At 40.0% G+C, this 19011-nt stretch overlaps 1 long non-coding RNA gene across 1 annotated transcript; it reads right to left on the bottom strand.

Annotated features, from left to right (window-relative positions):
* Positions 1 to 14569: 14569 nt before the first annotated feature.
* Positions 14570 to 16399, bottom strand: LOC117131560. The gene is made up of 2 exons (XR_004454687.1): positions 15426 to 16399; positions 14570 to 14744 (listed from the first exon to the last, which is right to left on the bottom strand). It is a non-coding gene; the product is annotated as an uncharacterized LOC117131560 (long non-coding RNA).
* Positions 16400 to 19011: the final 2612 nt, after the last annotated feature.

Genomic DNA, 19011 nt, shown 5'->3' with positions numbered 1-19011 from the left:
CCGCTAGTACAAACGTCTTTGTACCCCGCAATCCCTCATACAATGCGCCACTAGCATAGACGTCCATATGCCCCGCAATCTCCATACAATGCGCCGCTAACACAAACGTCTCTGTGTCCCGCAATCTCCATACAATGCGCCGTTAGCACAACATCTTTGTGCCCCGCAATCTCATAACAGACTTATGTACATACATATATAAATAACAGTTTAATTCATTCAATTCAGTCAACCGTTGAATCCTCTATTATCCTATTTCCGGTTTAACAATCAATAGTAATAATAAACAAACAAGACTCTCAAACAGACTCAATTCACAGAGACGGATCATGTTTCGAAACTAAACTTTCCATAATAGTAGTACTAAACTAGCTCGGGATTTAATGGGATAACCCTCACCTTAGCCATAACGGAAAGCCAGAAAAAGATCCGACAATAAACGAGATGACTCGATCAGCAAGAAAGCTAAGGTTTCACCGTGGATCTCGATCTCGCCAACGATGCACCACATCAAAATAAGAGACAAATAAATACAACAAAGAATTAACAAAAAAAATAACAATTGGCACATAAATTGGTATGTCACGTGACATTTAAAAGAACGTGAGGAAGGTGATCAAACCTAAGGTTCAATGATGGCTTTCTTGCACAAGAAACGAGCAAGGCATCGCTTAAAACCTTGAGACCACTTGGTCTTGACGAAGCCGCAACTCCGACGACATGACTACACCACCGCTGACGCACAGCTCACGGTGGTACAGATCCACAAGCGGTGGTGGTGAGGAAGGCGGCTCCGATTCATGAAAGCGTCTTCTCCTCCGCGTCACCGTTCACCACATACACCAATGTGAACAAGGGGTGATTCCATGGACATCATCTACGATTGATCCGGTGGTGACTTGTTAAGAACAATCCTCCGGTGGACCACTCCGAGCGCTGAACGGCGAAGGCTGGTTATGACTGCAATGGTGACAGCATCACGTCTTCTCCGTTGCCAAAACGCTCGAGCTCATGACCAATGATCAAAGAGAAGAAGAGAACCAAATGAAATAAGGAGAGATCAAGGAACAAGATGATGGAGATGGCTGCATAGGAATACGGCTAGGGCTTTTCTAGTAGGGGAAAAAGATATATACGATTATATATAAGGCTTGGTTTAGGAAAATGGTTTGGTTCAATCCAAATTAATTAAAATGAAAATCAAACCAATTCTGGTTAAGAAAACCGGGTCGTTACAATTCTTCCCCACTTAACCGGAATTCGTCCCGAATTCCAAGACGGAACCCGAGAAGAACTTCAACGGCTACGAAAGAAATAATAACAAGAGATAAAAACAAACAATGGAAATTAACGAACTGAACTTGATCTTCTCCTGAAAAAATAAAAGAGTAAAAAAAAATGCTAACAACTAACCGAGAGATGCTGGACAAAAGGTTGTTATTTTTTTTTTTGACAAAATTCCCAATCCCGAAACATTGAAAATTGTTGAAATCCGAGTCCCATAAATCGCCATCCCAGGTCAGAACCGGGACGGAACCCCGCTCTGATACCAAATTGTAACACCCTTATTTTCCAAAATAAAATAAATAAATACAAAGTCCAAAATCTCCATTTATTACTTCTCTAAAATCAACTCCAAAGTCGTAAATTCAAATAATATAATAAAACCCGAAAATATCGATAAAGTCATAAAAACCGCAAGTCTGAAAATTAAAGAAATAAAACTCCCAAAGCACCAATCCGATAGCAATCACTCCTGCCTGTCGGTCTCACCTGAAAGGGGGAAGAAAGAGGGGTGAGTAACAGGGGAGTTACTCCGTGAGTTGTGGGATGCTAGACCACAAACCACTGACTCAGTACATAGCACTACGACTATGTAGGCCTAGCTCTAGCATGAAACAAACACGGTGTCTAATACACCACATAAAACATCAAATGCGCTGATAGTGCATAACTAGATCACACACCCCGCATTCTCCTTATACGGATATAAATATATAACTCTATGCGCCGCTAGTACAAGAGCCCATCCTTGTACCCCGCAATCACCTATGCGCCGCTAGTACAAACGTCTTTGTACCCCGCAATCCCTCATACAATGCGCCGCTAGCATAGACGTCCATATGCCCCGCAATCTCCATACAATGCGCCGCTAACACAAACGTCTCTGTGTCCCGCAATCTCCATACAATGCGCCGTTAGCACAACATCTTTGTGCCCCGCAATCTCATAACAGACTTATGTATATACATATATAAATAACAGTTTAATTCATTCAATTCAGTCAACCGTTGAATCCTCTATTATCCTATTTCCGGTTTAACAATCAATAGTAATAATAAACAAACAAGACTCTCAAACAGACTCAATTCACAGAGACGGATCATGTTTCGAAACTAAACTTTCCATAATAGTAGTACTAAACTAGCTCGGGATTTAATGGGATAGCCCTCACCTTAGCCATAACTGTGACACCCCCGATCTGGTCTAAGTATAAGTTGACTCGACCAGCCGTGCAACAATCAAACAAGAACATGCACAGCCGATCACTCGTAACTGAAACCAAACCGAGAAGCCACAATGTGTACATAAACGACTAACCCGAAGTTCCCGAAATGAATCCAGGTACCTTAGGCCAACCGCCTAAGTACACATATCCTATTAGGTACAACCCGAGGCTTTACAACCTTAAGAGTAATACCCAATAGTTGGTTCGTCCGGACAAGGACTAATATCACTTGGAACCCGTACTTTAAAAACATTCTTTATACACTATATACTTATTCATTTAAAAGAATCTTACAAAATCTTATAGATTAACCTCGAGGTTTTCGGTCAACAAACCTTATACATAAAGTATATCAAAACGACTGCAAGGATACTAAAACTACCGCTGGCTAATGTCGTTCCTTCCCGTCCTAGAGTAAAGGTCTCCCACCTACTGGTTACCTTCATATCAAATGAGTCATGAGTAACTAGTTTACTCAGTGAGTCTAATCCCACACCCAAACACATATCAATAGTATCCCGAGCAAGCGACACCATTTGAATGCAGTGGAATTATATTCCATAATTAATATAATTATAAGGCCTCTCAATCCATCCATGTGAATCTATCTTAAACATCACCTCCACAATACCCGCCAATCACTCATACTCTTATATATATATATATATATATATGCTAAACCCGGAAAACCACCAAGGCTAACCGAGCCTAACGGGGAATAAATATAACCATCATCTCCATCAGATATTCCAAGATAGAACATCCAACGCTGCATGCAGTTACACGGCCTCCAGGGTGCGACCCCATCATCGTGTCTTCATGACCTTGATCCATATCGCAGGACCAATTCACGGTAATGCGGGACTTTCGGGAGAGTGAGTATACAATAAGACTTCACATGATTCACACTTATTAATAGAATACTTATAGATTAGTACTTGAGAACAAGTACTAAGGCTCGGGATAACCTCAAAGAATTATTCTTATTAATTCTTAAGTATTTAAACTAGATAAATACTTCATATATAAATATAGATCAATGGAGAATACTTAATCAATCAACCATAATTACTCCTTAATTAATCCATGATTAATCCTTAATTAATCAATGATTATCCCTTAATTAATTCATGATTAATTCTTAATTAATCAACCATATTCAATATTCAATATTCAATATGCAATCATGCATACTCATTCATAATTCATTCATCATCTAGACTCACCTTTAAATCCATGAGATTGGCTAAGGAAGACTAGACTCGAGCTCAAGCTAATCACACTTCACTTCTGGATCACTCTCGGTTCAGAACCATCATAAGGATCCGGCTGATTCGAATACTCTCCTTGGCCATCTGAATTCAAAACATAACAGTTGGAACATAAGGGTTCACTAGTCTGGTTCAAGAAGAAACTCAACTCAGTTCATAACATTTCAGTTCAGTTCTCTCATATCAGTTCGGTTCAAGACAGATTGATACCATGTTCAGCTCGGCTCAGATCAGATCAGAACATACTCAGCTCATTTCAGTTCTAAACAAGATCAAATCAGTTCGGTTTAATTCCCATAATTCTTATCAGTTCGTCTACTGGTTCTATGAGACTGATTAAATCATAAACCAACCAAGACTGAAGAGAACAAGACCTTAGACAACTGATCCTGACAGGTTAACCAACATACAGCAATTGGTTCTCATCAAAACATAGCTGAATCAAGAGCTGAAGCTTACCGGTTTTACTCAACTAATTAAACTTGACTGGTTGTCTCTCTTCAAGTTAACCACGAATTAACCTGATCAATACCACAAGAATCCATGGTTGGATTTATTCAGAATTTATATCCAGTGTAGGCAAACCAACAAAACTTCTCAAAGAAACTGATCCACAACCATCTTACCGATCAAAATCAAAGGCTGAAGAATATGGGTGATTCTAAACTCTTGGACACCAAACCTTCAGCTCTTAACCACACCAGTACACACTGGATAAAGTCACATGATGGTGAGAAAGGTTTGTACATGCTCAATTCTCTTCTCTGAATTTTGTTTCTGAATTTTTCAACTAGTTTTTCTCACAAATTTTTTTCTCTTCTTTCTCTCTTTCTCTCTGAATTTTTCTCTGGTTTTTCTTGCAGGTTATGAACGTCTAGAGGAGAGAAGATGGTGTTTTATAACATAAGAAGTTGCTTCAGGTGAGGGTTTATTAAACCAAAGCAAGTTGCTGTCCTTTGCCTCCTTTGAAGAAAGATTATTTTGTTTTTATTAAACAAGCAACCAGCTTGTGACTTTCATGTGACTTTAGTGAAGCAAGCAAGCAGGTAGGTGCAGCTCATGTGACTGATTTACTGAGAAAGCAAGAAGAATAGCTGGTGAAGGTATTAGACTGGTTGGAATTTAGTTAAGAAATTTAACGACAATTTCGGACAGTTTTCGACTAAAATTTCTCATCCTTCGAATATCGTCTTGCTTTCAACTAAGCTTGCCTAGCTTAAATAAAATTCGACCAACATTATTAACACTCTACCAGAACTATCAGTGAGAGGCCTTTCGACCACAAGAAAGTCCCGTCGAGGTATTAATTCACCGGGTCGACTTTATTTTTAAATCTGATCGACCAACTCCAAACTGGTCGAGCGGAGTTTTTCTCGACCAAAAATTAACTGGCTCGTGAGGGTTATTACATTCTTCCCCCCTTATAAGAATTCGTCCCCGAATTCTCAAAACATAGCTGTACAGACTTTTACTGAACACTGGAGTCTCTGCAAGAAGTTTAAGATAACCAACTCTGAACTTATCCTCATCTGCCCGTGTCAAAACAACTGATGGTTCCCCAAATACTTGAACTTTTACAAATTATTCCTTTTCTCCAATCTTCTGATATGGTGCTCACCTATCCGCAAAGGACCTTTAGGATATGCTAAATAGGGTTACAAGTTTTCTTGTCTCTGCAGTTCTATCATACTGGGTCTGATATAAGATTACGCAAAATCGGCTCACCAATAGCATAAATAAAAGAAGTTCCGGTCAACAGATAACCATTTCAATTCTGAACAACTCGGTACATACCAAATAACAGATTTGTGGATTTCCCCAACTTTTCTAAAATAATTCTTTCTTTTCTGAGCAAACACTTTCACGATAACCAATTCTTCATCGCACATAACTTTCATATACTGCGGTCTACATACTTCCTTTGACATCGTTGAATCTCTGAATACCATTACTTCTGAAACCTTTCTATCTGCTTTCCTCCAGTTCAATAACATGGAAATATGGAACGTCAGGTGATGTGCCATACGTGAAGGTAACATCTTCAGTCTGGTCAATGTCAACTTGATTAACCGTGCAACAATCAAACAAGAACATGCACGATCAATCACACTAACATGATTCAGACCAAGGGTGCCACTCTCAAATACACACACACACACTTATTCCAGGAATGATTTCCCTTACAGTATTCCATACCCTTCTTATCTATCTGAGATACTCTTCAAAAACTTCTGAACGACTCAATCTCACTGAAGTTTCGCATATCCAAGTCTTGTTCTATTACTTTCTGATTTCCTTCTTCTGTCTAGTAACTGAGGAATCAACAAGTCCGCCTATACCAAACATGATTTACCAACGAAGTACTCTTGTATGATGACTTCACACTTTCTCTGTTAATACATCTTCTAATCTCTTAACAACTTGAGCATTCCCATATGCCTTATGGTTATACCTTTTTCCTTGCACTCTTAATTCTTCCTTGGGATTTACTTCACATCTGCTTAAGTTTAGGTTGAATTTGGGTTCCTTCTCCCACATCTCCACTTTATGAACTTGTACATGACACAGTCCTCATACTATTCTTCAAAATTCTCTTCACCCAGTTCCTTCTATGAATTCCTTAGATTCTCATCGTTCAACTGAGTTCCTCAAATACGAATGAATAAGCCATCTGATTTTCTACTTGCAATCTTGAAGGCTATCTATTCTCTCCAGACTGATATGAGCGAGGCTCCAACACTTAGTAGAATACGACTGCAGGCCAACGGTAACTGGTCATCTCTCAAAGACTTCCTTCCTCAACAACATCCTAATTGAGCTCGATAACTAGATAGCCAATCTTCATTCTAGATAGAAACAAACCGCTCTAATGGAAGTACTAAGGAATGGGGATGGGATACGAAGGCATACCATAACTCTAAATGGCAGCCAGTACTTCCACGAATAAGAACAGTGTACCTGAATTCACTAAAGTGAATCCTTCCTAGAACAATGACACTACCCGAGAACTACATCTATGTGTTGTTCCCGCATCAAACACAATATGGGCGGAAAATTCCGTCCATAGGCAAGGTCTCATACGACACCTTGATCACTCCTTCACTAATTTATTTAATCATTCATCAATTTTTAAAATGCACACAACACGCAATGGGATAAGAAGCAAACCTGTGATTGGACCTTTTCAGAGGTTTTGACGGTCCAGGCAACTATAAAGTGTAGGCTCTACCCAAATAGCCAAACACTTAGTTAGTGACTAATGGTAAGGAAAGCGAACAAGTTAAACAAGCGGTACCCTAGGTATAGGTAAAAAGATCGGGTAACTTCATGGGCCATGGTAGGATAACCTCTGTACTCATTACTGGCACCACCGAAGCGCAAATGACGTAAGCGATCGAGGATTTTATATTCTTGAACAATCATCACCTTACTCTCCTTTCTAGCCAAAACCAAAACAACTCAGGGTCCTCGGTCTTGATCTGATGAAACGTCCAACAAAAATTATCTCCATCGACTTTCTTGATTCATTACTTGAAACTGACCTTCTATCTGAATAGGTTGATAGTTAAATAATCTGCATGACTTGGTAAACTTCTTCAGTAAAAACGGCTTCTATAGAATTCATGTGATCCTCCACCAACTCCTCATAGCTCTTAAGCTTTATAGTTTGGGTTACTCTGAGATTAATGGCTAAGTCACAATAGTACATCTTCATGATCTTTACCTCATCCTCCAAACCATAATGGATAAATCAGATTAACTTGACTTCAAAATCTTGGCGGAAACATCTCACTGTGCGAACTCCATCTCGGTCCCATGTTTTGGGTAGAAAACACTCCATCTTGAACTCTTGAAAGAAATCCGCCTAACTTGGACTAACATTTCCCAAATGATGCTTGACGCTTAATCACCAACTTACTGTATCATTCTTGATGATGTATGGTTCAATATATTTCTTGCAATTTTGTGAACAATGGGCCATGTTAGTTGTTCTGCTCCTAGTGTTGCATTCGAAATCTTCCTCTATACAAAATCTACATCAAATGGTTTAGTACTTGTCGGTGTTGTCCCAACTTCTTTATCTTGTTCACAAACTTCAAGATGTCTTGTTGCAACTGAATGGTGCTGGTGCGTCCATCGTCTTGTACTACTGCTGAACTATCTCCGCCACCAACGTTAAGATTGAAACAAGTGCTGAATCAATCAGGCTTGTACGTCTCTGGTTCTGGTACATTTGGGCATAAGCTGGATTGAACTGAGCAGCCGAAAGAATAAGTCATATGAAGTCGGATATTCTGAACCGGATCATAACCAACAACGTCAACTTTGACTTCAATAAAACATGGGCCGAAGATGTAATTGATGTGTCAACTCTGTCTCATATATCTTTGAATATCGGTATCCACACTAGAAATTGTTGGAACCGCGGGAAAGCATGATGATACCAACTCCGAGCATGATGGTAGCAAACATGAGCACGTCGTTAGCTCACCCGAGCATGATGATAATGGATTGAACCATGACCGGATTGAACCAAAACATGACGATAACAAACCGAATCATGACGGTAGAAAGCTCAATCATGATTGTAGGAATCTCGATCTTGACAGGATCAAAATTGGTAAGAACACTCCACTCCGTCGAGCTTGTCTTGATGCATCTCGTATGAAAGATAACAGTAAGGTAACTACCCATGACTATCTATCCTAAGATGAAGGAACTAGCCAGCACATCCTAATTATCCTTGCGACTCATTTTGACTCGAAAAACGTTTGAAACAAGTCCCATTCAAGCATCGTATAACCATGCTCTGATACCACCTTTGTGACACCCCCGATCTGGTCTAAGTATAAGTTGACTCGACCAGCCGTGCAACAATCAAACAAGAACATGCACAGCCGATCACTCGTAACTGAAACCAAACCGAGAAGCCACAATGTGTACATAAACGACTAACCCGAAGTTCCCGAAATGAATCCAGGTACCTTAGGCCAACCGCCTAAGTACACATATCCTATTAGGTACAACCCGAGGCTTTACAACCTTAAGAGTAATACCCAATAGTTGGTTCGTCCGGACAAGGACTAATATCATTTGGAACCCGTACTTTAAAAACATTCTTTATACACTATATACTTATTCATTTAAAAGAATCTTACAAAATCTTATAGATTAACCTCGAGGTTTTCGGTCAACAAACCTTATACATAAAGTATATCAAAACGACTGCAAGGATAATAAAACTACCGCTGGCTAATGCCGTTCCTTCCCGTCCTAGAGTAAAGGTCTCCCACCTACTGGTTACCTGCATATCAAATGAGTCATGAGTAACTAGTTTACTCAGTGAGTCTAATCCCACACCCAAACACATATCAATAGTATCCCGAGCAAGCGACACCATTTGAATGCAGTGGAATTATATTCCATAATTAATATAATTATAAGGCCTCTCAATCCATCCATGTGAATCTATCTTAAACATCACCTCCACAATACCCGCCAATCACTCATACTCTTAATATATATATATATATATATATGCTAAACCCGGAAAACCACCAAGGCTAACCGAGCCTAACGGGGAATAAATATAACCATCATCTCCATCAGATATTCCAAGATAGAACATCCAACGCTGCATGCAGTTACACGGCCTCCAGGGTGCGACCCCATCATCGTGTCTTCATGACCTTGATCCATATCGCAGGACCAATTCACGGTAATGCGGGACTTTCGGGAGAGTGAGTATACAATAAGACTTCACATGATTCACACTTATTAATAGAATACTTATAGATTAGTACTTGAGAACAAGTACTAAGGCTCGGGATAACCTCAAAGAATTATTCTTATTAATTCTTAAGTATTTAAACTAGATAAATACTTCATATATAAATATAGATCAAGGGAGAATACTTAATCAATCAACCATAATTACTCCTTAATTAATCCATGATTAATCCTTAATTAATCAATGATTATCCCTTAATTAATTCATGATTAATTCTTAATTAATCAACCATATTCAATATTCAATATTCAATATGCAATCATGCATACTCATTCATAATTCATTCATCATCTAGACTCACCTTTAAATCCATGAGATTGGCTAAGGAAGACTAGACTCGAGCTCAAGCTAATCACACTTCACTTCTGGATCACTCTCGGTTCAGAACCATCATAAGGATCCGGCTGATTCGAATACTCTCCTTGGCCATCTGAATTCAAAACATAACAGTTGGAACATAAGGTTCACTAGTCTGGTTCAAGAAGAAACTCAACTCAGTTCATAACATTTCAGTTCAGTTCTCTCATATCAGTTCGGTTCAAGACAGATTGATACCATGTTCAGCTCGGCTCAGATCAGATCAGAACATACTCAGCTCATTTCAGTTCTAAACAAGATCAAATCAGTTCGGTTTAATTCCCATAATTCTTATCAGTTCGTCTACTGGTTCTATGAGACTGATTAAATCATAAACCAACCAAGACTGAAGAGAACAAGACCTTAGACAACTGATCCTGACAGGTTAACCAACATACAGCAATTGGTTCTCATCAAAACATAGCTGAATCAAGAGGCTGAAGCTTACCGGTTTTACTCAACTAATTAAACTTGACTGGTTGTCTCTCTTCAAGTTAACCACGAATTAACCTGATCAATACCACAAGAATCCATGGTTGGATTTATTCAGAATTTATATCCAGTGTAGGCAAACCAACAAAACTTCTCAAAGAAACTGATCCACAACCATCTTACCGATCAAAATCAAAGGCTGAAGAATATGGGTGATTCTAAACTCTTGGACACCAAACCTTCAGCTCTTAACCACACCAGTACACACTGGATAAAGTCACATGATGGTGAGAAAGGTTTGTACATGCTCAATTCTCTTCTCTGAATTTTGTTTCTGAATTTTTCAACTAGTTTTTCTCACAAATTTTTTTCTCTTCTTTCTCTCTTTCTCTCTGAATTTTTCTCTGGTTTTTCTTGCAGGTTATGAACGTCTAGAGGAGAGAAGATGGTGTTTTATAACATAAGAAGTTGCTTCAGGTGAGGGTTTACTTAAACCAAAGCAAGTTGCTGTCCTTTGCCTCCTTTGAAGAAAGATTATTTTGTTTTTATTAAACAAGCAACCAGCTTGTGACTTTCATGTGACTTTAGTGAAGCAAGCAAGCAGGTAGGTGCAGCTCATGTGACTGATTTACTGAGAAAGCAAGAAGAATAGCTGGTGAAGGTATTAGACTGGTTGGAATTTAGTTAAGAAATTTAACGACAATTTCGGACAGTTTTCGACTAAAATTTCTCATCCTTCGAATATCGTCTTGCTTTCAACTAAGCTTGCCTAGCTTAAATAAAATTCGACCAACATTATTAACACTCTACCAGAACTATCAGTGAGAGGCCTTTCGACCACAAGAAAGTCCCGTCGAGGTATTAATTCACCGGGTCGACTTTATTTTTAAATCTGATCGACCAACTCCAAACTGGTCGAGCGGAGTTTTTCTCGACCAAAAATTAACTGGCTCGTGAGGGTTATTACAATAACGGAAAGCCAGAAAAAGATCCGACAATAAACGAGATGACTCGATCAGCAAGAAAGCTAAGGTTTCACCGTGGATCTCGATCTCGCCAACGATGCACCGCATCAAAATAAGAGACAAATAAATACAACAAAGAATTAACAAAAAAAATAACAATTGGCACATAAATTGGTATGTCACGTGACATTTAAAAGAACGTGAGGAAGGTGATCAAACCTAAGGTTCAATGATGGCTTTCTTGCGCAAGAAACGAGCAAGGCATCGCTTAAAACCTTGAGACCACTTGGTCTTGACGGAGCCGCAACTCCGACGACATGACTACACCACCGCTGACGCACAGCTCACGGTGGTACAGATCCACAAGCGGTGGTGGTGAGGAAGGCGGTTCCGATTCATGAAAGCGTCTTCTCCTCCGCGTCACCGTTCACCACATACACCAATGTGAACAAGGGGTGATTCCATGGACATCATCTACGATTGATCCGGTGGTGACTTGTTAAGAACAATCCTCCGGTGGACCACTCCGAGCGCTGAACGGCGAAGGCTGGTTATGACTGCAATGGTGACAGCATCACGTCTTCTCCGTTGCCAAAACGCTCGAGCTCATGACCAATGATTAAAGAGAAGAAGAGAAGCAAATGAAATAAGGAGAGATCAAGGAACAAGATGATGGAGATGGCTGCATAGGAATACGGCTAGGGCTTTTCTATTAGGGGAAAAAGATATATACGATTATATATAAGGCTTGGTTTAGGAAAATGGTTTGGTTCAATCCAAATTAATTAAAAGGAAAATCAAACCAATTCTGGTTAAGAAAACCGGGTCGTTACAATTCTTCCCCACTTAACCGGAATTCGTCCCGAATTCCAAGACGGAACCCGAGAAGAACTTCAACGGCTACGAAAGAAATAATAACAAGAGATAAAAACAAACAATGGAAATTAACGAACTGATCTACTCCTGAAAAAATAAAAGAGTAAAAAAAAATGCTAACAACTAACCGAGAGATGCTGGACAAAAGGTTGTTATTTTTTTTTTTGACAAAATTCCCAATCCCGAAACATTGAAAATTGTTGAAATCCGAGTCCCATAAATCGCCATCCCGGGTCAGAACCGGGACGGAACCCCGCTCTGATACCAAATTGTAACACCCTTATTTCCAAAATAAAATAAATAAATACAAAGTCCAAAATCTCCATTTATTACTTCTCTAAAATCAACTCCAAAGTCGTAAATTCAAATAATATAATAAAACCCGAAAATATCGATAAAGTCATAAAAACCGCAAGTCTGAAAATTAAAGAAATAAAACTCCCAAAGCACCAATCCGATAGCAATCACTCCTGCCTGTCGGTCTCACCTGAAAGGGGGAAGAAAGAGGGGTGAGTAACAGGGGAGTTACTCCGTGAGTTGTGGGATGCTAGACCACAAACCACTGACTCAGTACATAGCACTACGACTATGTAGGCCTAGCTCTAGCATGAAACAAACACGGTGTCTAATACACCACATAAAACATCAAATGCGCTGATAGTGCATAACTAGATCACACACCCCGCATTCTCCTTATACGGATATAAATATATAACTCTATGCGCCGCTAGTACAAGAGTCCATCCTTGTACCCCGCAATCACCTATGCGCCGCTAGTACAAACGTCTTTGTACCCCGCAATCCCTCATACAATGCGCCGCTAGCATAGACGTCCATATGCCCCGCAATCTCCATACAATGCGCCGCTAACACAAACGTCTCTGTGTCCCGCAATCTCCATACAATGTGCCGTTAGCACAACATCTTTGTGCCCCGCAATCTCATAACAGACTTATGTATATACATATATAAATAACAGTTTAATTCATTCAATTCAGTCAACCGTTGAATCCTCTATTATCCTATTTCCGGTTTAACAATCAATAGTAATAATAAACAAACAAGACTCTCAAACAGACTCAATTCACAGATACGGATCATGTTTCGAAACTAAACTTTCCATAATAGTAGTACTAAACTAGCTCGGGATTTAATGGGATAGCCCTCACCTTAGCCATAACGGAAAGCCAGAAAAAGATCCGACAATAAACGAGATGACTCGATCAGCAAGAAAGCTAAGGTTTCACCGTGGATCTCGATCTCGCCAACGATGCACCACATCAAAATAAGAGACAAATAAATACAACAAAGAATTAACAAAAAAAATAACAATTGGCACATAAATTGGTATGTCACGTGACATTTAAAAGAACGTGAGGAAGGTGATCAAACCTAAGGTTCAATGATGGCTTTCTTGCGCAAGAAACGAGCAAGGCATCGCTTAAAACCTTGAGACCACTTGGTCTTGACGGAGCCGCAACTCCGACGACATGACTACACCACCGCTGACGCACAGCTCACGGTGGTACAGATCCACAAGCGGTGGTGGTGAGGAAGGCGGCTCCGATTCATGAAAGCTTCTTCTCCTCCGCGTCACCGTGCACCACATACACCAATGTGAACAAGGGGTGATTCCATGGACATCATCTACGATTGATCCGGTGGTGACTTGTTAAGAACAATCCTCCGGTGGACCACTCCGAGCGCTGAACGGCGAAGGCTGGTTATGACTGCAATGGTGACAGCATCACGTCTTCTCCGTTGCCAAAACGCTCGAGCTCATGACCAATGATTAAAGAGAAGAAGAGAAGCAAATGAAATAAGGAGAGATCAAGGAACAAGATGATGGAGATGGCTGCATAGGAATACGGCTAGGGCTTTTCTATTAGGGGAAAAAGATATATACGATTATATATAAGGCTTGGTTTAGGAAAATGGTTTGGTTCAATCCAAATTAATTAAAGGGAAAATCAAACCAATTCTGGTTAAGAAAACCGGGTCGTTACAATTCTTCCCCACTTAACCGGAATTCGTCCCGAATTCCAAGACGGAACCCGAGAAGAACTTCAACGGCTACGAAAGAAATAATAACAAGAGATAAAAACAAACAATGGAAATTAACGAACTGAACTTGGTCTTCTCCTGAAAAAATAAAAGTGTAAAAAAAAATGCTAACAACTAACCGAGAGATGCTGGACAAAAGGTTGTTATTTTTTTTTTTGACAAAATTCCCAATCCCGAAACATTGAAAATTGTTGAAATCCGAGTCCCATAAATCGCCATCCCGGGTCAGAACCGGGACGGAACCCCGCTCTGATACCAAATTGTAACACCCTTAATTTCCAAAATAAAATAAATAAATACAAAGTCCAAAATCTCCATTTATTACTTCTCTAAAATCAACTCCAAAGTCGTAAATTCAAATAATATAATAAAACCCGAAAATATCGATAAAGTCATAAAAACCGCAAGTCTGAAAATTAAAGAAATAAAACTCCCAAAGCACCAATCCGATAGCAATCACTCCTGCCTGTCGGTCTCACCTGAAAGGGGAAGAAAGAGGGGTGAGTAACAGGGGAGTTACTCCGTGAGGTGTGGGATGCTAGACCACAAACCACTGACTCAGTACATAGCACTACGACTATGTAGGCCTAGCTCTAGCATGAAACAAACACGGTGTCTAATACACCACATAAAACATCAAATGCGCTGATAGTGCATAACTAGATCACACACCCCGCATTCTCCTTATACGGATATAAATATATAACTCTATGCGCCGCTAGTACAAGAGTCCATCCTTGTACCCCGCAATCACCTATGCGCCGCTAGTACAAACGTCTTTGTACCCCGCAATCCCTCATACAATGCGCTGCTAGCATAGACGTCCATATGCCCCGCAATCTCCATACAATGTGCCGCTAACACAAACGTCTCTGTGTCCCGCAATCTCCATACAATGCGCCGTTAGCACAACATCTTTGTGCCCCGCAATCTCATAACAGACTTATGTATATACATATATAAATAACAGTTTAATTCATTCAATTCAGTCAACTGTTGAATCCTCTATTATCCTATTTCCGGTTTAACAATCAATAGTAATAATAAACAAACAAGACTCTCAAACAGACTCAATTCACAGAGACAGATCATGTTTCGAAACTAAACTTTCCATAATAGTAGTACTAAACTAGCTCGGGATTTAATGGGATAGCCCTCACCTTAGCCATAACGGAAAGCCAGAAAAATATCCGACAATAAACGAGATGACTCGATCAGCAAGAAAGCTAAGGTTTCACCGTGGATCTCGATCTCGCCAACGATGCACCACATCAAAATAAGAGACAAATAAATACAACAAAGAATTAACAAAAAAAATAATAATTGGCACATAAATTGGTATGTCACGTGACATTTAAAAGAACGTGAGGAAGGTGATCAAACCTAAGGTTCAATGATGGCTTTCTTGCGCAAGAAACGAGCAAGGCATCGCTTAAAACCTTGAGACCACTTGGTCTTGACGGAGCCGCAACTCCGACGACATGACTACACCACCGCTGACGCACAGCTCACGGTGGTACAGATCCACAAGCGGTGGTGGTGAGGAAGGCGGCTCCGATTCATGAAAGCGTCTTCTCCTCCGCGTCACCGTTCACCACATACACCAATGTGAACAAGGGGTGATTCCATGGACATCATCTACGATTGATCCGGTGGTGACTTGTTAAGAACAATCCTCCGGTGGACCACTCCGAGCGCTGAACGGCGAAGGCTGGTTATGACTGCAATGGTGACAGCATCACGTCTTCTCCGTTGCCAAAACGCTCGAGCTCATGACCAATGATTAAAGAGAAGAAGAGAAGCAAATGAAATAAGGAGAGATCAAGGAACAAGATGATGGAGATGGCTGCATAGGAATACGGCTAGGGCTTTTCTATTAGGGGAAAAAGATATATACGATTATATATAAGGCTTGGTTTAGGAAAATGGTTTGGTTCAATCCAAATTAATTAAAGGGAAAATCAAACCAATTCTGGTTAAGAAAACCGGGTCGTTACAGAATCACTTTGTGAGAAGCTTGATTTGGATACATAAAGTGGTGGAGAATAACCAGGAAGTTGAATAAATCTCATAGGAGTTGGGATGAAGAAGTTATACCACTTTCAAATCAGGTGATTCCAGTTTCCCAGTTTGGGAATAGGGCAGCTTATTCGTCGTTCCAATCAAACCAGGATGAATCACTTTGTGAGAAGCTTGATTTGGATACATAAAGTGGTGGAGAATCACCAGGAAGTTGAATAAATCTCATAGGAGTTGGGATGAAGAAGTTATCCCACTTTCAAATCAGGTGATTCCAGTTTCCCAGTTTGGGAATAGCACAGCTTATTCGTCGTTCCAATCAAACCTGGATGAATCTCTTTGTGAGCAGATTGATTTGGATACATAAAGTGGTGGAGAATCACCAGGAAGTTTAATAAATCTCATAGGAGTTGGCAAGAAGAAGTGACCCCACTTTCAAATCAGGTTATTCCAGTTTCCCATTTATTCCAGTTTCCCAGTTTGGGAAAGGCACAGCTTCTTCGTCGTTCCAATCAAAACAGGATGAATCACTTTGTGAGAAGCTTGATTTGGATACATAAAGTGCTGGAGAATCACCAGGAAGTTGAATAAATCTCATAGCAGCTTGGATGAAGAAGTTATCCCACTTTCAAATCAAGTGATTCCAGTTTCCCAGTTTGGGAATAGGACAGCTTCTTCGTCGTTCCAATCAAACCAAGATGAATCTCTTTGTGAGAAGCTTGATTTAGATACATAAACTGGTGGAGAATCACCAGGAAGTTGAATAAATCTCATAGGAGTTGGCAAGAAGAAGTGATCCCACTTTCAAATCAGGTTATTCCAGTTTCCCAGTGTGGGAATAGCACAGCTTCTTCGTCGTTCCAATCAAAACAGGATGAATCACTTTGTGAGAAGCTTGATATGGATACATAAAGTGGTGGAGAATCACCAGGAAGTTGAATAAATCTTATAGGAGTTGGGATGAAGAAGTTATCCCACTTTCAAATCAGGTGATTCCAGTTTTCCAGTTTGGGAATAGGACAGCTTATTCGTCGTTCCAATCAAATCTGGATGAATCTCTTTGTGAGAAGCTTGATTTGGATACATAAAGTGGTGGAGAATCACCAGGAAGTTGAATAAATCTCATAGGAGTTGGCAAGAAGAAGTTATCCCACTTTCAAATCAGGTGATTCCAGTTTCCCAGTTTGGGAATAGCACAGCTTCTTCGTCTTTCCAATCAAACCAGGATGAATCACTTTGTGAGAAGCTTGATTTGGATACATAAAGTGGTGGAGAATCACCAGGAAGTTGAATAAATCTCATAGGAGTTGGCAAGAAGAAGTTATCCCCCTTTCAAATCAGGTGATTTCAGTTTCCCAGTTTGGGAATAGCACAGCTTCTTCGTCGTTCCAATCAAACCTGGATGAATCACTTTGTGAGAAGCTTGATTTGGATACATAAACTGGTGGAGAATCACCAGGAAGTTGAAAAAATCTCATAGGAGTTGGGATGAAGAAGTTATCCCACTTTCAAATCAGGTGATTCCAGTTTTCCAGTTTGGGAATAGGACAGCTTATTCGTCGTTCCAATCAAACCTGGATGAATCTCTTTGTGCGAAGCTTGATTTGGATACATAAAGTGGTGGAGAATCACCAGGAAGTTGAATAAATCTCATAGGAGTTGGCAAGAAGAAGTGATCCCACTTTCACATCAGGTTATTCCAGTTTCCCAGTTTGGGAATAGCACAGCTTCTTCGTCGTTCCAATCAAAACAGGATGAATCAATTTGTGAGAAGCTTGATTTGGATACATAAAGTGGTGGAGAATCACCAGGAAGTTGAATAAATCTCATAGGAGTTGGGATGAAGAAGTTATCCCACTTTCAAATCAGGTGATTCCAGTTTTCCAGTTTGGGAATAGGACAGCTTATTCGTCGTTCCAATCATACCTGGATGAATCTCTTTGTGAGAAGCCTGATTTGGATACATAAAGTGGTGGAGAATCACCAGGAAGTTGAATAAATCTCATAGGAGTTGGGATGAAGAAGTTATCCCACTTTCAAATCAGGTGATTCCAGTTTCCCAGTTTGGGAATAGGGCAGCTTATTCGTCGTTCCAATCAAACCAGGATGAATCACTTTGTGAGAAGCTTGATTTGGATACATAAAGTGGTGGAGAATCACCAGGAAGTTGAATAAATCTCATAGGGTTTGGCAAAAGAAGTTATCCCACTTTCAAATCAGGTGATTCCAGTTTCCCAGTTTGGGAATAGCACAGCTTCTTCGTCGTTCCAATCAAACCTGGATGAATCACTTTTGTGAGAAGCTTGATTTGGATACATAAAGTGGTGGGAATCACCAGGAAGTGTAAATAAATCTCATAGGAGTTGGGCATGAAGAAGTTATCCCACTTTCAAATCAGGTGATTTCCAGTTTCCCAGTTTGAGCGCAATAGCCTTCTTCGTCGTTCCAATCAAACCAGGATGAATCACTTTGTGAGAAGCTTGATTTGGATACATAAAGTGGTGGGAGAATCACCAGGAAGTTGAATAAATCCATAGTAGTTTGGGATGAAGAAGTTATCCCCACTTTCAATCAGGTGGATTCCTGGTTTCCCAGTTTGGGAATAGCACAGCTTCTTCGTCGTTCCAATCAAATCTGGATGAATCACTTGTGAGAAGCTTTGATTTGGATACATAAAGTGGTGGGAGAATCACCAGGAAGTTAAATTAAATCTCATAGGAGTTGGCA

This window comes from Brassica rapa, unplaced genomic scaffold (assembly GCF_000309985.2).
Source record: "Brassica rapa cultivar Chiifu-401-42 unplaced genomic scaffold, CAAS_Brap_v3.01 Scaffold1042, whole genome shotgun sequence".
Classification (NCBI taxonomy): Eukaryota; Viridiplantae; Streptophyta; class Magnoliopsida; order Brassicales; family Brassicaceae; genus Brassica; species Brassica rapa.
Note: the sequence above shows the minus strand (reverse complement) of the source record. Positions and strands in the feature narration are given on the sequence as shown.